Source organism: Humulus lupulus, chromosome 2 (assembly GCF_963169125.1).
Source record: "Humulus lupulus chromosome 2, drHumLupu1.1, whole genome shotgun sequence".
Lineage (NCBI taxonomy): Eukaryota > Viridiplantae > Streptophyta > Magnoliopsida > Rosales > Cannabaceae > Humulus > Humulus lupulus.
The window spans coordinates 270,745,070-270,767,269 of NC_084794.1; the positions used below are offsets into that span (position 1 = coordinate 270,745,070).

The 22,200-nt window shown below is 37.7% G+C and overlaps 1 pseudogene; it reads left to right on the forward strand.

The window, feature by feature from the left end:
- The first annotated feature begins 8,116 nt into the window (after positions 1–8,116).
- On the forward strand, positions 8,117–8,834 carry LOC133815483 (pentatricopeptide repeat-containing protein At2g27800, mitochondrial-like; annotated as a pseudogene).
- The last annotated feature ends 13,366 nt before the right edge of the window (positions 8,835–22,200 follow it).

Genomic DNA, 22,200 nt, shown 5'->3' on the forward strand with positions numbered 1-22,200 from the left:
GCAAAGACTCACTAGAAATCATTTTCTAAGGAGAATATGTTCGCGCGTGATCCAATGCTATCATATTCTGAACATCTGATAAAGGATGGGATGAAGATAGCTCAAGTGGATCCAGAGGAGGTTGTGATGCAAGCTGCTAACTGGAGTTCGGCTGTTATATGCATGGTTCTGGGAGCAAATCCTCCTATGGCTGTGTTTGAGGGTTTCATCAAGCGAATTTGGGGACACCTTGGGATTGCTCAAGTGGTTAGAATGACTATGGGTTTGATTATGGTTAAATTCAATGATGATGCTACTAGAGATCAGGTCCTGGAGTCAGGGGTGCTTCAATTTGATCGAAAGCCAGTTGTCATCAGGCCTTGGTCTACAGATCTGAACACGCTTAAACTTGTTCAATCTGTGCCCTTGTGGATCCGATTACATGACCTAGGTCTTCAATACTGGGGGAACAAGAGCTTAAGTGCCTTAGTTAGTACTGTTGGGAAACCAATTATGGTGGATCAACATACTAGAGATCGCACTAGAGTCCAATTCGCTAGAGTATTGGTAGAGATGGACATTACGGACTCACCTCCTCGCATTATTCAATTTCTAAATGAACATGGGCAACTAGTGGAGCAGGGTATAGATTATGAATGGCTTCCTGTGAAGTGTAAGAATTGCTCGGGGTATGGGCACATTATGGCTGATTGTCGTAAGGGGGAAACTGAGAGAAAAGGGAAGAAGAATGATGCCGCAAAGTCTGTTGCAGTTTCTAAATCTCAGGAACCGAAGCCTTTGGTTGAAGTGGAAAAGATCAGTCAAGATTTGCCTCTGAATAACAAAGCTAATGATCATCCTACTCAAGATAAAGAATGGCTTATACCAAAAAGAACAGTGCAATCAAAAGGGCAGGGTACTCATGTTTATGATAAACCAGATACAGCTAGAGAGGCAGGGAGGCCAACTGGGAATACTTTCAGTATTTTGCAGGAGTCAGGAACAAGTTTAGAGAAGGTGCTAGTGCCAATTGAGGCAAAGGGATCAGGTATTGCTATTACTTGATGATGGATAATTGCAAGGTAACTAGTTGGAATGTTCGGGGTGTAAATAACAAGAATAAAAAAAATTCTGTTTTAGAGTTTTGTAGTCTGAATAAAATTGGAGTTGGAGCCTTCCTCGAAACCAAGTTAAAGGATAACAAGATTAAAGAGATGATGATGAATAAATTCAGTAGTTGGGATTATTCTAATAGCCCAACCATTGAAGGTCGTTTGCTTATTATTTGGAGGAAAAGCTTTGTTAGAGTGATAGTCATTGCTGAATCAGTTTGTTCACTGCTATGTGAAAATGTCTGGCCAGGAAGAAGCTTTTTGTGTTACGTTTGTTTATGGTTTAAAAACCAGTGATGAGAGGAAAAGTTTATGGGTGGATCTATTGAGTCTTAGGTTTCCTGTGAAGCCTTGGCTGCTGCTAGGAGATTTCAATGCAGTGTTCAATTGTGAAGACAGATCTGGTGGGAATCCTATTTCTATTAATGACCTGTCTGAGGCTACTTTATGGCAAGCTCAAGTTCATGTGGAAGCGCTAAAAAGATTAGGCTCGAATTTCACTTGGTCTAACAACCAAGATGGCGCTAGTAGAATCTATTCTAGAATAGATCATGCGTTTGCCAATGAGGAATGGCATGATATTTTTCCTAACACTACATCCCATTTTTCTTGGGAATCTATTTCTGACCATTGCTCGTGTGTGGTTGCTGCTACTATCTCAGAGAAGATTGGGTTTAAGCCCTTTCGTTATTATAATTTTTGGGCTGAACACCCGGAGTTCAAGGAGCTAGTTACTGCCAGTTGGGAGAAGCATTTGGCTGTTAGGGGTTTGAAAGGTATATACTATAAACTCATGAGGTTAAAACATAGCCTTAATAAGTTTAATAAGGCTACTATCGGCGATGTGGGGACAGCTTACTTTGAAGCTAGAACCACTTTCATTGATGCTAGACAGCAGGCCCAAGCTCATCCGAGAGATTTAGCTTACCAGGATATGGAAAAGACTGCTGCTGAGATTTTAAGAAGTAGGGAGAAGATGTACTTCAATTTTCTGAGACAACGAAGTAAAGTTAAGTGGCTCCAACAAGGGGATGATAATACTTCATATTTTCACGCTTATTTGAAGAAAAGGAAACTGGAGAATAGGATAGCAACTTTTGTTACTGACCAAGGTGCTGTTAATGATAATTTTACTGAAGTTGTTGATCATTTCTTAAACCACTTTCGTGGTTATATGGGGAGCAGAAACACAACCACTATGAGGCTGAATGTTGAGTGTTTGGAGAAGGGTGTTAAGCTCAGCCTGGAGCAGCAGCTAGCTTTACTGAAACCTTTCTCGAATAAGGAAATCGAGAAAGCTCTTTTCAGTATACCAGATGTAAAATCCCCAGGGCCTGATGGGTATGGATCGGGTTTTTTCAAAACAATGTGGCCTGTTTTAGGAGCTGAAATTTGCAGAGCAATATTGGATTTCTTCAATACAGGGAGAATGCCTTCTGAGTTTCATGCTACAATGATATCTTTAATTCCTAAGAAGGATAACCCCTCGAGAGCTGTTGATTACCGACCTATTGCGTGTTGTTCCACAATTTACAAATGCATTTCTAAATTGATGTGTTTGAGGCTTGCGGGAGTGCTTCCTTCCTTGGTCAACCAAAACCAAGGAGCTTTCATTAAGGGTAGATCCATAGCTCACAATGTGATGATATTGCAAGATCTTTTGAAGAATTATAAGAGAAAGACAGTTTCTCCTAGATGCACCATCAAAATAGATATAAGCAAGGCATATGATACTGTTAACTGGGATTTTCTTGAGGCTCTGCTCAATGCCTTCAACTTTCCTGGAAAATTTGTTCAAAGGGTGATGATATGTCTTCGGTCAACAACCTATTCTATTACTATGAATGGGAGGGTGCAAGGCAGCTTCAAAGGTGAGAAGGGGTTGAGACAAGGTGACCCGTTATCTCCTTTGTTCTTTGTCCTAATCATGGAATACTTGACTAGAAGACTTCGACTAACTGCTACTCACTCTTTATTCAGGTATCATCCTATGTGTAAGGGATTAAATCTAATTAACCTTTGCTTTGCAGATGATTTAATCCTTTTCAGCAAAGGTTCAAGGCAGTCAATGTTAGTCATTAAAGAGGTGTTGGATGAGTTCAGCAAAACAACAGGGTTACATATCAGTGAGGACAAATCGCAGGTCTTCTTTGGTGGTGTTAATTCTAATGAGAAGAGTGCTATCCTCAGTGATCTTCATCTCACAGAAGGAGTGTTCCCTCTCAAGTATCTGGGGGTGCCTCTTAGGCCTACTAAATGGAAAGCTGAAGAATGTGGCATTATTATCAAGAAAATAAATCAGAGGCTGCATTCTTGGGCTAGTAGGCATTTATCTTTTGCTGGAAGAATCCAGTTGATTCACTCTGTGTTGTTTGGTCTTCGTAACTACTGGATGAGCATCTTTGTGCTGCCTCACAGTGTGACTAAGGAGGTTGAGAAAATTTGCAGAGGTTTTTTATGGGGTGTTAATGGTAAAAGGAGTAAAATTCATGTTGCCTCTTGGGATAAGGTTTGTCTCCCGAAGTCTTTTGGGGGTCTTGGGTTCAAAAATGGGATTAAATGGAACCATGCTATCCTTGCTAAATATGTCTGGGCTGTCACAGGAAAGAGTGACCTGCTTTGGGTCAAATGGATCAATTCCATTTATCTTAAAGGTGCCCCTTTCTGGTCTTATGATCTTAAACCAGACACGAGCTGGTACTAGCGTAAGCTCTGTCATTTGAGACACCGATTTACAAGATCAGATATTGTAGCTGCTGGTTGTTCGGGTAAATTCAATTCTTCAGCTCTTTATAACAGTTCTTTAACTCAAACTCAGATCTGCCACTATTATAAAGCTGTCTGGAATTCTTTGATTATGCCTAAGCACCGTTTTATGTTGTGACAAGTGGTGAATTCCCAGCTCCTAACCAGAGATAACATGGTCAAGTTTCATCTTGACTTGGGTTCCTTGGACTGCCCTGTGTGTGGTGACAGTTACGAAACTCATGAGCACCTGTTCTTCAGATGTAGCTTGTCTTGTAGAGTAGTTGATCAGATCTTTGATTGGTTAGGCATGAATGCTTGGCCTAAGGATTACAATGGTTGGACTAGTTGGCTGAATCTGAAAATGGCCAGATTGGTGCACTGTATCCATGTTGTTATTCTTGTAGCAATCAACTATTGTATCTGGATTAATAGGAATAGGTGTATTTTTGAAGGCTATTCCAATTCGGTCTCTCATATTGTGAATGATGTTAAAAATATAGTGAAGTACATATTACATTTAGTAAAAAATAGAAACTTGAATAGGCTTGAGAGAGATTACTTGATGAGATTACTTATGTAATTAGTTTGTACTGTTTGGTGGAGCTTCCTTTTTAGGAGCTTTTGGAGAGTTGGAGGGTGTATCTATTCTGTTGATTAATGAAGTTCTCATTCTTCTTGATCAAAAAAAAAAAAAAAAAGATGAATGGTATGAAAGTATGAGAAAGTTAAATTATGAACAATTATTTTTGTGTTTGGTAAAATTTTTGTTTTTAAATTTTTTAAACATAAAAATATAAATATTATTTTATTTTTGTTTCTTTATTTTTAAAATATAAAAATATGTTTGGTAACTATTTTTGTTTTTTGTTTTTAAAAATAATAAATAATAAACGCGTTTGATAACTTTTATTTTTATTTTTTGTTTAACAATATGAGTTGTTGATTTGAAGAAGAAAAGAAAATAAAGAACAAGTCAAAATCAATTTTAAAAAATTTTGAAAATGAAAAAATTACATTTTCAAAATTTAATAAATTTTAATTAAAATTTAATAAATAATAAATAAAAATAAAATTATCAAACACATTTTATGTTTAATTGTTAAATTTTTAATTAAATAAATAAAAATTTATTCATTTTTAAGTGTTAGCAACGCAACCTATGTTAGTTTCACGCCAGATAAGACAACAATAAAAAATTAAGGCAATTAAAGAATCGTGTGAAGATTTTTAGCAGCACTCTCGTTTGAATTAGAATTGAAATCTTTTGTCTCTAACATATATACCTCACTTATTTTTAAATATTAAATGAGACATTATATATATTAATTAAGAAAACAATTAATACTAAAAACTGAAAATATAATAATGTGTGATTCTATTGTTGATAGGACATGTTAAAGATAAAATTATAGCTAATATTTATAGTCTATTTACTTTATCACATCACATCTCAATGTGTTTCATATATACGATGAATTTAAATATTTGGCGTAGCTTTTACTTTTATTTTTAGATATAAGAAGAAGATAAGTAAAAGTTTGAGCTTTTTAATTCCTGTTTGGATTTATATTTTAAAAGAACTTTTTTCTTTGTTGAAGAGTTTTTCAGAGTGTTTGGTATATACTGCATAAAAGCACTGATAAAATAAATATCAAATTTAACCATAAATATATGTTTATAATAATAATAATATATGTTATGTCTTAACTCATTTGAAAATTAATCGTTCTTTTGAAGAAAAAAAATCTAATTGCATATATATATGAATTAATATTAATTAATAAATAAAAAATCATAAAAATCTAAACGTAATTAACAAAAAATCTAAAATTTTAAATTAAATATTCAAATATAAAAATCTAAATGTAGTTAGAAAAAAAAATTCTATATATAAACAATAATAAGAAAAATAAAAACAAAAAAAAAAATCATACGTAGATTTTTTTAGAAAAATTAGATAGAATACTTTTTAAGAAAAAAGAAATCGTATTATATAACTGTTATCTTCAAAATTTAGGATAAAGATGTAATTTATTTTTTTGTTTTATAAAAAATAAGGGTAAATTAGGCATTATGAAAGATTCATTAAAACAAGAAAATAGCTTCCCGTGTTTTTTTAGAAGTCCTTCCTGAAAAAGCTGGTGAGTCAGTGCTTCTCTTAAAAGCTCTTCTAAATTCAAAAAGCTCTTTCTATATTTCATCCAAACACACCTAAAAGTAACTTTAAGTCTTCAAAAGCTCTTCCAAAGTCATGCCAAACAGGGCCTAAGGGGTTAGAAGTTCTAAGAAAAATCTATTTCTTACTTTTTTTTTTCTGTACTATCACACGTCATTGACAATAACATAGGAGAGTGCAAAAAATAATTGAGAGAGTTTCCTTAACATTCTTTCACATTATAATAATAGGAAAATAGTTAAAAAAGAATATTACATTTTAAATTTTTGTATCACTTAATTTGTTATTATTGTAATTAACTGCATAAATACATAATATTTGTATTTAGTTGTAGTTATATACAATTTTTCGTACATATATAATATTACAAAAATAGTAATTATGTTACTATTTCTTCATATTTTTTATTAAGTTTTTTTTAGTTGCAGTCTCCTATTTTTTATATTTTGTAATATTTAGGCCCTGTTTGGTAAAAAAAAATTAAATAATTTTTTGATTAAATAATAAAAATTTTGATAACAACACCGAAAAACATGTTCGGTGAGTTAAATTTTTTTAAAACTTATTTTTTAATTTTGTTAAATTTTAATTAAAATTGACCAAATTTTGAAAACACCATTTTCATACTTTCAAAAAAAAATTAAACCAATTTTTTTTCTCCCATCTCAAGCTCGTGTATAGAGACCTCTCTCAAGCTTCAATGGCTTCTCATGGGTCTCTCCAAATTTTCTTCAGGTACGCCATCTCTTTCATGTCTCTCCCTCATATGATTTCTTCTTCTTCTTCTTCTTCTTCTTCTTCTTCTTCGTCTCAATCTCTTTTTCTGATTTTGTTTGGGATTAGGGTTTGTGATTTTCCTCCATTTTTTCTTTTGTCCAATATAATTGACACGTGACTCTGAGATTTTAGCTAAGCTCAGTGTATTCTTAATTCACATGTACATATTTGTTCTTTCTTTCTGGTTTGAACCTCTTTTGGATTCTTGATTTATGTTTTTTTTGTAATATTGTACTTCGATTTATGCTTTTGGTTTTTCTCTCTTCTCTCTTCTTTGCTGAGCGTACTGTGAGATTATGGTTGTTTAGGTTTTCCATGACCCCTTTGGCCACGGACTTGGACGTAGGGTGCACTATGACCTCACTGGTCATGGTTAAGAAAAACTCCATTACCCTATTGGTTTTGGATGAATCACTAGATATGATATTAGGGACAGTGGAGCCATTAAACATTACTGGAGTTTCAGAACTAAACTCAAGGTGTTCATATTGACGCTCTCTAAGGATGGTGGTACTGTCAGAATTGTTGAATGAACCAGACTGTCGGGCTTCGAGCTATTAGTTTTATGGATGCGTGCGTCTGCTTGGATTCTAGAAGCTCTTGAAGACATATACAACGCTGAGAAGATATTGAGATACAAGAAGCAATTCAGAATCAGTTCTGCAAGCTTATTGTTAGAGATTTTTCAAAACAGAAGGGGGAGTATACATGAAGCTATCCAAGTTAAGTAATAACTTGGTAAGGAGTATCATAGTCAAAATGGAGGAGAAGCTCCCAGGAAGGAGGAAATTTGAGGAGTGTTTGGACAGCATTGTTGGATAGCAAAGATATAGCAAAGATAAGTTTCGGGATGCTTGGAAAGAAGGAAGAGATTGCTCAGCATACAGTGAACCTTGTAAAGTTTCTAAACATTGGAATCAAGTAGTTCTCTTTTTTAGAAATGATTGTACTGTGGGAAGCTATACAGTACCGAGTAAAAGATACGCTCAAGAAAAAATATGAGATAACCCTATTATTTTATGAGAGAGCAGTATTGTAGTATTTTAATGCCAAGGAAAGATTAAGGTTGGAGAATATTGGCAAGTTAAGACTACCTGCAGTTACTACTGTAACTTTAGCTTAGTGATAGATTCCACTCCTCTCTTGATAGATTAGTGCCAAATAGGGGGAGAAAGTGAGCTTTCTTAGTACTCCTAATAAAATAAATTACCTATCTATTGGTTAGCTAAAAGTGAATCTAGCTTGATCATATGTTGGAATGAAGGGCTATTGACTTATATTCTGATAATAGAAAATTATATGGAAGAGTTTTTTACAAATACCAATGTTACCAGCCATTATATATTTTTTCACAGAAGCTAGGAAGTTGACTAGAGCTATCAATATATATAAGCACATGAAGAACAGCAGGAACTTGGGGTTGTAGGCCTTCAATTAGAACTTATAATACTCTTTTTGTGGCATTTTTGAGTAGGGGAAACAATTCTTACATTAACCATGTGTATATGGACACCATTAGAGGTCTGTTTAGGCAAATGGTGAGTGATGGAATCGAACCTGATATATTCTCTTTGAATTCCATGGTTAAGGGGTATGTCCTTTCTCTTCATGTTAACGATGCACTTAGAATATTTCACTAGATGGGTGTAGTCTATAACTGCATTCCAAACTCATTTACCTATGATTATCTAATCCACGGATTATGTGCTCAAGGCAGGACGAACAATGCTACAGAGTTATGCAATGAAATGAAGAGTAAAGGCTTTATTCCTAGTGGTAAATCTCACAACTCACTTGTGAATACTTTGGCTCTTAGCAGAGATGTTGAAGAGGCGATTAAGTATCTGTGGGAGATGATTGAACAGCAGAGGTCGGCTGATATTATAACATATAGAATAGTACTGGATGAGGTATGCAGAAGTGACAGGATCGAAGATGCAATGAAGTAGTTCCAAGAGAAAGACCTCGTGGATGGACATTTGTATAAGAGACTTCTACATGTGCTCGAAGATGACTATGGACATTCAGCTGACAATAATTAATTCAGGTATGGTCATAATTATTGAGTTTAGTGTCACAAGCTACAAATTTATATGGTCATCTAAGGAAGAATTTCCAATATCATAACTTTATGTCAAGACATGAGTTCAGAGTCTATACTGGTTTGCAGGTGGTCATTTTACTTTTAAGTTTTAATTCTTGTTTCATTGATTACAACATTATGGATCTGCCTAAAACACATGGCCTACAAACTAAACTTATTGTATTTTATTTTGTTATTCTACTCATGTTTGTTTGATATACATTTGAACCATCATTTATCACTAGAAGCCAAATATCAGTGGTGTTTATCTAACACCATACTCCATCACTCATTTTTTGCAGAATTCCAAATTTTCTGTTTTTTTTAAGTAATAATAATAAGGCAGCTAGCAGCTAGAATGTAACGACCCGAATTTACTAATCAGGTTTAGGGCCTTTATTAGTGTGCCTGGAGGGCAATAAGTGGTTTAGTATGATTATATGTGAATTTATGTGTATATATGATTATGATGCATGTTTAATTGAGTTAAATGTGCATGTGGGCCCCGTCTGGATATTATGGGCATAAATGTGATAAATGAGATATATGTTGTATATGTGTGATATGTCTGTACAGCACGATCTGAGACAGTCCTGGGGAGCGATTAGCCAGAGGGTCACAACGGGGTTGAGATTTGGACTCGGGGCGAGTCGAGGGGTAATTCAGGTATTAGATGAGTTATGGGATTATCGGGACATAAGAATAAATATTTGGAGATATATTTGAGGATAGAATGTCTAGGCGGGAATATTTGGGGAATTTACCATTTTTGCCCTCGGGGACGTTTTGGTACCCCGAGCCTTGAGGTAACCCTTTAGACTTAAGTTATATAAAACAAAAAAAAAGGAACTGTTTAGAAACCTTGAGAAATCGACCCACACTTTCCTAGAACTGAAGTTAGCTTTTGCTTCCTCTCTCACTCTCTAAGGCAAAACCCAAGAAGAGACTCAAAGGGAATTCTTGGTGCAAGCTAGCATAAGCAAGGGATTCAGCTGTGTTAACTTAGAAGCTTAAGGCTTGAAGATTAAGGTTCAACATCAATGGTTAAAATTCAGCAAAAGGTAAGCTTTTCCATGGAAGTTATGTTCAAGTTTCAGCTGTGTTTTCAAGCTTTGCATGTGGGTAGAATCTAGGCTGTTTTTGGGTGTTCTAGTTGTATTTTGGAGAAGATTTATGTTGGGTTTTGGTATTGAAATTGAGCTGGAATGATGGTGTTATTAACTAGGATTGTTAGTCTGGTTTTGGTGGGAATTGGCTTAAAGAAATGATAGAAAACTGGTGTAGAAATCTAGGTTCGCTGTGGAGCGCCGCGGCCCGCGTGCGCGCGCGGCCATGGAAGGCCGAGAGAATTCATGCGCGCTGCGGCGCCTGGTGGGCGCACCGCGGCCCGCTTGGGGGTCAGTGGAGAGCTAGCCTCTGTTTTGAGGCTAGCCGCGGCTCTAGTGGGTGGGGCCGCGACCCTTAGTGTCAGTTTGGGTTTTTAAGGTATTTTAGGCTCGAGAACTCAAGGGGTAAGGCTCGGGATGGATTTTATTACCAGGATTGATAGAATTCAAGGTTCCGGAGGTTAGAATTATGGCTCGAAGTTATTTAGTGGATTAGAATTTTATGGATGGACATTGTTAATGTGTTGTGACTAGGGTTTCGGCGAGGCTCGCATTAGAGGACTGTGCTCGGGGCATCGGTGCTCAGGAAGCTCGGAACTCAGGTAAGAAAACCCCTGTTTCCATGGAGCTTGTGTGCAGGGTTGAGCCCAGTGTGCTGAATGGAAATGATATGCAGGGCCGAGCCCCATATGTTAGAATTGCAGAGCGTAGCTTTTTATCTGTTTATGCTTGAATTCTGTACTTGTTGGTATATCATGTTTGATATTATATGTGTGATCGGCGAGGGCCGGGAACGGTGTAGACCGAGAACGACATGGGCCGGGAACGGCATCAAGCACGTTGAGTGCAAGGCCGAGAACGGCAAAAGGCCGAGAGCGACGTTGAGCACGTGGGGTGTGAGTTGTCAGGGCGAGTCCCTAACAGGATACCTGGGATATCCTTACGGTGTGGACTGCGAACCCAGGGCTTGGTAAACGCCTGGGACGGCTAGGCCATATGTGTTTAGCCATTGGTGGCCTGCTTATATGTTTGACTTGTGTATTGCATATGTTATCTGTTATGGGTTTTCTTGCTGGGCTTCGGCTCACAGATGCTCTGTGGTGCAGGTAAGGGTAAAGAGAAGATCAACCAACCATGAGTACAGCTGGCGTGAGGCGGCGTGTACATGTCCGGCCAGTCTGGCTACCATAGCTAGGGGATTTTGGGAGATGCTTGTAAATGAACTTAGATTTTGTCATTTAGTCGACCCTGATCAGTTTTGTGTTGTAAATACTTTCTAAAACTATGTTTTGGGATCCCAGGTGTAAACTTTTATGATTTGCTATAAAAAAACTACTTTCTCTAATGTTTTCCTTTTAATTATGGCTTAGTTACACGATTTGAAGTAAAACCTCGATTAGCGAGTTAAAAGCACGATTTTAAACACACTTGGCAACTGCTCTAAGGAAGTAGGGCGTTACAACTTTGTATCAGAGCGAGCCAAGGTTATTGGTTCTGGAGATTGACCGAACATGTACACACGCAGTCAGTGACAGGCTTAACTCAGGGTTGGTTGGTAAGATTGGTTGGTATGTCTGAATATGTGTTTAAATGCCCTGTATGCCTGTTTATTTTGTATAGAGCATGATGAATTAGTTAACATATGCATGATGTTAGGGCATGGCCCATTGTGTGTTATATGCTTTGTGAGTTGTTGTGTGTGGTTTACTGATGTGCCTGGGAGGTGGTTTTGGATGCTGTTATCATGCCTAATGAGCGGCGTCGTTGGTTGCAGGCATATTTGTTGAGATGCCTCGTCAATCAGCTAGAATCTGCGGCAGTAGGGCCGAGGATGACAATCAGGGTCAGGACCCTCCACCTGCCCCACAGAACTAGCAACAGATATTGGCCGAAATGGAGGCCAGACTGCAGAGAACAGAGGAAGAACTGCGTCAGACGAGGCAGCAGGCCTCGCCTCAGGTTACTGGGTTGCCTATGCAGCAGGCTGCAGTGCCAGTGCCTATTCAGTCTACTTTGGAGAATAGGTTGGAACCTTTGTATGAAAGATTCAGGAAGCAGCAACCTCCTACCTTTGAGGGTGGTTCGGACCCACTGCTGGCGGAGCAGTGGATGAACCTGATTTCCTTGATCTTGGATTTTATGAGGGTCGAAGGACATGAAAGGGTTGCTTGTGCAAGCTATATGCTCAGGGCTGATGCCCGTATCTGGTGGGACGTGGTAAGTCAGCGGAGAAATGTCGCAGTCATGACATGGGAGGAATTTAAGGGTGTCTTCAATAAGAAATACTACAGCGTGGCAGTACGAGCTGCGAAGGTTGATGAGTTTATCAACCTGACTCAGAATCGATCAACAGTAACAGAGTATGCTATAAAGTTTGATAGATTGGCGAAGTTTGCGCTAGATCTAGTGCCGACAGATGCGGCCAGGAGGGATAGGTTCGTGCGGGGGTTGAATGTTATGATTGCTCGCGATGTGAATATTACCTTGGATCCGGCGATTACCACTTATGGCCAAGCGGTGGATAAGGCCCTTACTGCAGAGAGGGCTGAGGATCAGATATGGAAAGACAGCGCTGTTAGGCGCGATGCCAGGAGGACGGTGCCTCCTTTTGTTGGGTCCAGTCGGGGCAGTGGCCCCAGTGAGCAGAAAAGAAGAGTTCCAGATTCATTTACTCCTCCTAGTTCTGATAGGAGAGTGCGAGGTGCTACCACTGGCCGACAGGGTGGCAGTGATAATTGGAGGAGTTTCCCTATGTGTCCACGGTGCAGGCGTCAACACCAGAGTGAGTGTAGAATCAGGGCTTTCTTTTTTTGTGGGAGTGCCAGCCATTTGAAGAGGGATTGCCCTTATGTTAAGAAGGAGGATCAGAAGCAGAGTGACAGTCTTGCTCCTGCCAGGGTATTCACTTTGACACAGACTGAGGCGGAGGCTAGCCCCTCAGTGGTGACAGGTCAGATCTCTAGCGCTGGTTCTTTGTATACTGCATTGTTTGATTCAGGGGCTACCCATTCATTTGTATCTGCTAGGGTGATAGATTAGCTTTGTAGACCTAGTGGTGTGTATGCTAGAGGATTTCAGACTTTGTTGCCAACAGGAGAATTGGTAGTCTCTAGGAAGTGGATTAGGGCACTGCCAGTGGAGGTAGATGGTAGGGAATTGTTTGTTGATTTGATTGAGCTAGAGATGGATGATTTTGACATGATCTTGGGGATGGACTGGCTATCCAAGTATGGGGCAACGATTGACTGCAGGCGCAGAAGGGTGACTTTTGAACCAGAAGGGGAGGTACCCTTTGTGTTTGTGGGGTCGGTTGGTGGACCGCGTGTACCTATGGTTTCAGCCTTAAGGGCTAGGGACCTGATGAAGGAAGGTTGCATAGGATTCCTGGCAAGCGTTGTGGATACTTCTAGGGTGGTGCCGGTTGGATCGGGTGAGACAAGGGTGGTGTGTGAGTTTCCGGAGTTGTTTCCAGCGGACTTGCCAGGGTTGCCACCTCAGAGGGAGATTGACTTTGTTATAGAATTGATACCAGGAGCGGAGCCAGTATCCAGGACACCTTACAGAATGGCTCCGGCGGAATTAAAAGAGTTGAAGATTCAGTTGCAGGAGTTACTTGATTTGAGGTTCATTAGACCGAGTTTCTCGCCATGGGGTGCTCCGGTGTTGTTTGTTAAGAAGAAGGATGGATCCCTCAGGATGTGTATTGATTACAGGGAGCTGAATAAGTTAACTATTAAGAATAAGTATCCATTGCCTAGAATCGACGATTTGTTTGATCAGCTACAGGGAAAAACAGTGTTTTCCAAGATGGATCTCCGATCAGGATACCATCAATTAAGGATTAAAGAGGAGGACATACCAAAGACCGCTTTCCGAATGAGGTATGGACACTATGGATTCCTGGTTATGTCCTTTGGATTAACCAATGCCTCAGCAGCTTTTATGGACATGATGAATAGGGTTTTCAAGGATTATCTGGACAAGTTTGTGATCGTATTCATTGACGATATCTTGATATACTCTTAATCAGAGATGGAGCATGAGCAGCATCTGGGGTTGGTACTACAGCGGTTGAGGGAACATAAGTTGTATGCTAAGTTCAGTAAGTGTGAGTTTTGGTTGCCACAAGTTACATTTCTGGGCCACATTGTCAGTAAGGAGGGGATTCTGGTTGACCCAAGCAAGATTGAGGCGGTCAGAGATTGGCCTAGACCGAGTAATGTTCCTGAGGTGAGAAGCTTTCTGGGTTTGGCAGGGTACTATCGGCGATTTGTTGAGGGGTTCTCCAGAATAGCTACGCCATTGACAGAGTTGACAAGGAAGAAGACCAGGTACGTCTGGACGGACAGATGTGAGAACAGTTTTAAGGAACTTAAGCGGTGATTGATTATTGCGCCAGTACTTAGCTTGACGACAGAGAATGAAAATTTTGTGGTCTACTGTGATGCATCCAGGCAGGTTTGGGGTGTGTGTTGATGCAAGATGGCAAGGTGATAGCCTATGCATCGAGACAGTTAAAGGAGTATGAGCAGAGATATCCTACACATGACCTAGAGTTGGCAGCAGTGGTGTTTGCACTTAAGATTTGGAGGCATTATCTTTATGGTGAGAAGTACGAGATATACACTGACCATAAGAGCCTAAAGTATTTCTTTACCCATAAGGACTTGAATATGTGCCAGAGGCGGTGGCTGGAGTTGGTTAAGGATTATGATTGTGATATCCTCTACCATCCTGGGAAGGCTAATGTTGTGGCAGATGCATTGAGTCGGAAGGGCCCATGACAGTTGTTTAGCTCGAGGCAGATATCTGATAAGTTAGCTGAGGAGATGACCAGAGCGAGTATAGAGTTGGTGGTTCGTCAGTTGGCCAACATCACTCTTCAGTCTACACTCCTTGAGAGAATCAAGGAAGCACAGGAGAAGGATTCTCTGTTGCGAGGTCATAGGGAGAGTGCTTTAGCCGGAGCGACAAAGGACTTCTCCATTTCAGGGATGGGATTACTGAAGTATAAGGGTCGGATCTGTGTTCCGATGGATTCTGATCTCCGGCGTGAGATCTTGGATGAATCACATACCACTCCTTATTCCTTGCACCCGGGTACGACGAAGATGTACCAGGACTTGAAAGTTTTATATTGGTGGTCGGGCATGAAGAGGGATGTGGTGGATTATGTGGCTAAGTGCTTAACTTGTCAGCAAGTTAAGGCTGAGCACCAGAGGCCAGTGGGGTTATTGCAGCCTTTGGGGATCCCAGAGTGGAAGTGGGAAGATATTACTATGGATTTCGTGGTTGGTTTACCGAGAACTGTAGGACAACATGACTCTGTGTGGGTAATTGTGGATAGGTATACCAAGTCCGCCCACTTTTTGCCTGTTAAGACAGCTTATACTGTGGAGCAGTACGCTGAGTTGTATGTGAGGGAGATTGTTCGACTTCATGGGACTCCGAGGTCAATAGTGTCGGACAGAGACCCCACCTTCACTTCCAAGTTCTGGTAGAGTTTGCAGAAGGCTATGGGCACGCAGTTACGGTTTAGTACCGCTTATCATCCTCAGACGGATGGGCAGTCTGAGAGGACGATTCAGATATTGGAGGATCTGCTGCGGGCCTGTGTGCTTGACTTTGGGGGATCGTGGAGTAGGTATCTCCCTTTGATCGAATTCTCGTACAACAATAGTTATTAGGCGACCATTGGTGTGGCTCCGTACGAGATGCTTTATGGAAGGAAGTGTAGATCACCTATTCATTGGGATGAAACAGGTGAGAGAAGGTGTTTGGGTCCAGAGATGGTTCAGAGGACCAATGAGGCAGTTGAGAAGATTAGAGCGTGTATGCTCGCCTCCCAGAGTCGACAGAAAAGCTATTCAAACCTGAGACGCAGGAGCGTGGAGTTTCAGGTAGGTGATCATGTATTCCTTAGGGTTTCACCCATGAGGGGTGTGAAACGGTTTGGTGGTCGGGGTAAGTTGAGCCCCAGGTTTGTTGGCCCCTTCGAGATTCTGGAACGAGTTGGGGAGGTAGCTTATAGATTAGCGATGCCTCCAGCTTTATCGGGGGTTCATGATGTGTTCCATATATCTATGCTCCGGAAGTATATGTCAGATTCAACACATGTCTTAAGTTTTGAGAACTTGGAGCTTGATCAGGATTTATCCTATGAAGAAAAGCCAGTTCAAATTCTTGACCGAAAAGATAAGGTCTTGAGGAGCAAGACCATCGCCTTGGTGAAAGTGCTGTGGAGAAACAACAAGGTTGAGGAGGCAACGTGGGAACTTGAGTCAGAGATGAGGGAGCGATACCCCGAGTTGTTCAGGTAATTTCGAGGACGAAATTTCTGTGAGGAGGGGATAGTTGTAACGACCCGAATTTGCTAATCAGGCTTAGGGCCTTGATTAGTGTGCCTGAAGGGCAATAAGTGGTTTAGTATGCTTATATGTGAATTTATGTGTATATATGATTATGATGCAAGTTTAATTGAGTTAAATGTGCATGTGGGCCCCGTCTGGATATTAGGGGCATAAATGTGATAAATGAGATATATGTTGTATATGTGTGATATGTCTGTACAGCACGATCCGAGACAGTCCTGGGGAGCGATTAGCCAGAGGGTCACAACGGGGTTGAGATTTGGACTCGGGGCGAGTCGAGGGGTAATTCGGGTATTAGATGAGTTATGGGATTATCGGGACATAAGAACAAATATTTGGAGATATATTTGAGGATAGAATGTCTAGGCGGGAATATTTGGGGAATTTACCATTTTTGCCCTCGGGGACGTTTTGGTACCCCGAGCCTTGAGGTAACCCTTTAGACTTAAGTTATATAAAACAAAAAAAAGGAACTGTTTAGAAACCTTGAGAAACCGACCCACACTTTCCTAGAACTGAAGTTAGCTTTTGCTTCCTCTCTCACTCTCTAAGGCAAAACTCAAGAATAGACTCAAAGGGAATTCTTGGTGCAAGCTAGCATAAGCAAGGGATTCAGTTGTGTTAACTTAGAAGCTTAAGGCTTGAATATTAAGGTTCAACATCAGGGGTTAAAATTCAGCAAGAGGTAAGCTTTTCCATGGAAGTTATGTTCAAGTTTCAACTGTGTTTTCAAGCTTTGCATGTGGGTAGAATCTAGGCTGTTTTTGGGTGTTCTAGTTGTATTTTGGAGAAGATTTCTGTTGGGCTTTGGTATTGAAATTGAGCTGGAATGATGGTGTTATTAACTAGGATTGTTAGTTTGGTTTTGGTGGGAATTGGCTTGAAGAAAGGATAGAAAACTGGTGTAGAAATCTGGGTTCGCTGTGGAGCGCCGCGGCCCTAGGAGGGGTGTACCGCGGCCCGCGTGCGCGCGCGGCCATGGAAGGCTGAGAGAATTCATGCGCGCCGCGGCCCACGTGGGGGTCAGTGGAGAGCTAGCCTCTGTTTTGAGGCTAGCCGCGACTCTAGTGGGTGGGGCCACGACCCTTAGTGTCAGTTTGGGTTTTTAAGGTATTTTAGGCTCGAGAACTCAAGGGGTAAGGCTCGGGGTGGATTTTATCACCCGGATTGATAGAATTCAAGGTTCCGGAGGTTAGAATTATGGCTCGAAGTTATTTAGTGGATTAGAATTTTATGGATGGACATTGTTAATGTGTTGTGACTAGGGTTTCGGCGAGGCTCGCATTAGAGGACTGTGCTCGGGGCATCGGTGCTCAGGAAGCTCGGAACTCAGGTAAGAAAACCCCTGTTTCCATGGAGCTTGTGTGCAGGGTTGAGCCCAGTGTGCTGAATGGAAATGATATGCAGGGCCGAGCCCCATATGTTAGAATTGCAGAGCGTAGCTCTTTATCTGTTTATGCTTGAATTCTGTACTTGTTGGTATATCATGTTTGATATTATATGTGTGATCGGCGAGTGCCGGGAACGGTGTAGACCGAGAACGGCGTGGGGCCGGGAACGACATCAAGCACGTTGAGTGCAAGGCCGAGAACGGCAAAAGGCCGGGAGCGGCGTTGAGCACGTGGGGTGCGAGTTGCCAGGGCGAGTCCCTAACAGGATACTTGGGATATCCTTATGGTGTGGTCCGCGAACCCAGGGCTTGGTAAACGCCTGGGACGGCTAGGCTGTATGTGTTTAGCCATTGGTGGCCTGCTTATATGTTTGACTTGTGTATTGCATATGTTATCTGTTATGAGTTTTCTTACTGGGCTTCGGCTCACAGATGCTCTGTGGTGTAGGTAAGGGTAAAGAGAAGATCAACCAACCATGAGTACAGCTGGCGTGAGGCGGCGTGTACATGTCCGGCCAGCCTGGCTGCCACAGCTAGGGGATTTTGGGAGATGCTTGTAAATGAACTTAGATTTTGTTGTTTAGTCGACCCTGATCAGTTTTGTGTTGTAAATACTTTCTAAAAGTATGTTTTGGGATCCCAGGTGTAAACTTTTATGATTTGCTATAAAATAAATACTTTCTCTAATGCTTTCCTTTTAATTATGGCTTAGTTACACGATTTGAAGTAAAACCTCGATTAGCGAGTTGAAAGCACGATTTTAAACACACTTGGTAACGGCTCTAAGGAAGTAGGGCGTTACATAGAAGCTAGAATGCCTCTTTCTTGTTATGCGAATTTCTTTTATACGATCTCACTATTATTTTGAAGATCTCTTTTGGTCGTCTTTACTTGTTTATTATTAATGGAATTTTACTATGCACTATGCCAGCTCTAGTTGGAAGTTTAAATTCTATCTGATTCACTTATATGAATTTATTATTTCATTTGAATAATCATTGAATCTGTACCTGAAGTTGGGATCTAAAACTCATTTGATGTGTGCTTGCAGTTAGGTCAATGCAGTAGTTTTATTCTGATCCAATCATATAAATATATTACATATTTCTTTCATTATGACTCGTTTAATACTTTATTTTAAGTTTGGACAATTATCAGTTCATATATTTTTATTTTACTATGTAAACTTTCTTGATTTTGTGTTATCTCGTGGATAGATATTAAGTTTTGAAATTTGAGATTATTTGAATATTATTAATATGATCTTTGTTTACTATAATTTTCTTATTATTTATTTTTAAATAATAAATAGTGGTCACAAAAAATATTTTTATTTTTTAGTTTAGAAAATAAAAATAAAAAATAAATTTTAAAAAAAATATTTACCAAACATGTTTTTTTATTTTTTATTTTTTTAAACAAAAAATAAAAATAAAAGTTACCAAACACATTTTATTTTTATTTAAAAAAAAAACAAAAATGGTTATCAAACGCATTTTTATTTTATAAAAATAAAAAAACATAAAACAAAAATATATTTTTATTTTTGAGTTTAAAAAATTTAAAAACATAGGGCCCGTTTGGTAAAATTTTTGTTTTGGAATTTTTTAAACACAAAAATAGAAATATTATTTTATTTTTGTTTCTTTATTTTTAAAAAATAAAAATATGTTTGGTGACTATTTTTGTTTTTTGTTTTTAAAAACAAAAAATAATAAATGCCTTAGATAACTTTTATTTTTATTTTTTGTTTAACAATATAAGATGTTGATTAGAAGAAGAGAAGAAAAAAAAGTAAGGAAAAATTGAAAACTGTTTAAAAAAAATTTGAAAGTGAAAAAATTATATTTTCAAAATTTAATAAATTTTAATTAAAATTTTAAAAAATAATAAATAAAAATAGAGTTACCAAACACATTTTATGTTTAATTTTCAAATTTTTAATTAATTAAATAAAAAACTATTTTTTTAAGTGTTACCAAACAACACCAAAAATTTTACCAAACGCAACCTTAGGTTTTAAAAGTTGATTTTGTATGAGTTACGTCCCCAACTTTTTTAAATTGTATCATTTAGGTCTAAGGATGTACTTTTTCTCGGGACCCACCCATAATGGGGCTGAGAATCCCCGTCTAAATGGAGAACAAGGCGAAGATCCGTTTAAACTATTATATATTTTTGTTATATTTTATATGTATTTTATATTTTTCTTTATGTGTTATTGTAGTATATTAATAATTTTTTTAATATTTTAAGTTTTATTTGGGATCATGTTTAATATTTTAAATCATAAATATGGTGCAATATTTTAATTTACATATAATTTACTATTTTTATTTTAAAATTTTAATCTAAATTTAATTAATAAATAAATAAGTTCCCAATATGGATTCCTCGCCCCTATAGGTGATTCCTCACCCTGTCCCCGGTGGAGAATAAACAGGGATGGAGCGAGAACGAGGATTAAAATTATAAATGGGGACAGGGATGGAGAGAGCACTCCCCGCCAATTACTCGCCCCATGTGCATCACTAATTATGTCCCTAAATGTTATTTTCATTTATTTTTTTCTTTTGAAATACATAAAAAATTACAAAATAAATGGTGAATTATTTTTAAAATATTTGGACATTTAATTTATGACAATAACAAACATGATATGAAAAAGAAATATTTTCATGATATTTTTAAAAATATTTAATATTTTTATAAATTAAATTATTGTTTCATTATAAAAAATATTCTTACCTACATTGTTGTTTTATAATTAATATTAATGACCATATTATCTAGATTATCTTGATATTATCAATTTATATACTTGTTTATTTCATATATTTTTTTAAAACTTAACAATGTATATAAAGTTATTTATGTGCATATATATATACATATATATATATATTAGATACAAGTAACATGCAATGCACGTTTCCTTAGTTTTATTTATAGAATTCATTAATTATTTTTATTAAATTTATATTAATGTTGTCGACGCGGTTTTTCACTAACAGTAAATTATACGAATAAATAGGATGAATTAGTATTGATTGATAAACTGTAATATGAAAATTAATAATAATCGAGAATGTGGATGATAATTGCAAAGAAAAGATGGTCACTCCTTTTTTAGGTAGTTCGGAGGTTAAAATCCCTCTAGTCCACCAGTCAATATTATTGATCTCTCCTTACTATTTCTTACAGAGTATTTACTTTACAAGGAGAAGCCAACCCTTTGCATTATCCAGGATTTCGGTATTTATAGGAGGTTGACCCCTGGGCAAGGGAAAAGGGTCATCCCGTGACCCTTTTGATCCCTCAAATCATATTTGTTACATCAATGATTTATATTTACATTTTATATTATAGTGAAGTGGGGTCTAATCAATAGGTAAAGATGAGTAATGGGACGCATGGCCCAAATCAGACGTGGGATGTCTGAACACGCACGTTTATACTGCGTATCCGAGAATTCTGGAATAGAACAGATACGTGATGTCTGGTATTCGCACGTTTATATTGCGTGGTTGACTTTATAAGGATCTGAGGGTATATCAGACCTCTGATGCACCACGAGCTCAATGTGGCGCTAGCCCGTGACTTCTATTATGTCGACACAATGACTCCAAGCAAGAAGCAGCTAAATGATCCATCAGCTCGAGTAGTTATTTAGGGGACCGTAACAAACAGCCCCAAGTGAACGGTTGACACGTGGCAGATCGCTTTTGGCCATTTTCTAGCTCGCCAAAGTGCGTGTGGATATTCAGGGCGTACAAATGTCATATAAATTTCAAATAAATATCATGTTATAATTAAATAATTTATTTATTTTTGTTTAAGTTTATATTTGTTCTAGTTTTTGAATTTGAGAGTGATAACAAGAGATTATATATTATGCGTTTAATGTAATATTAAATATTATACGTGGATTTTAAATTTAAGTTTCTTGCTAGTTTTTTTAAAAAAAAAATAAGTTGGTGCTAATTAACAGTAGATTATATTATATTTTTAATATGATATTATTCTAATAAGTGAGTTTAAGTTTAATTAAATTTTATTTAAGTTATAAAACATATGATTTTATTATTTTTAAATAATTATCATTGTAAAATATCTAAAAAAATATGCTATTTTAATTTGTTTAATTATTTATTATTTTTAAATAATTATCATGGTAAAATATCTCAAAAATATTATATTTTAATTTGTTTAATTATTTATTATTTTTAAATAATTATCATTGTAAAATATCCTATTTTAAATTTTTAATTATTTATTTTATTTTATTTAAGTTTAAGTGATGTTTACAAACTACCGTTAAATATAAGAATATTCTGTTAAATATAAGAATATTCCGTTAAAGTTGACATTAAAAAAATAAAAAACCGTTAAAACAAAGAAATTATGTTATCTACACACTTTTTATATAGAAGAGATATATATGATTAGGTATAAGTT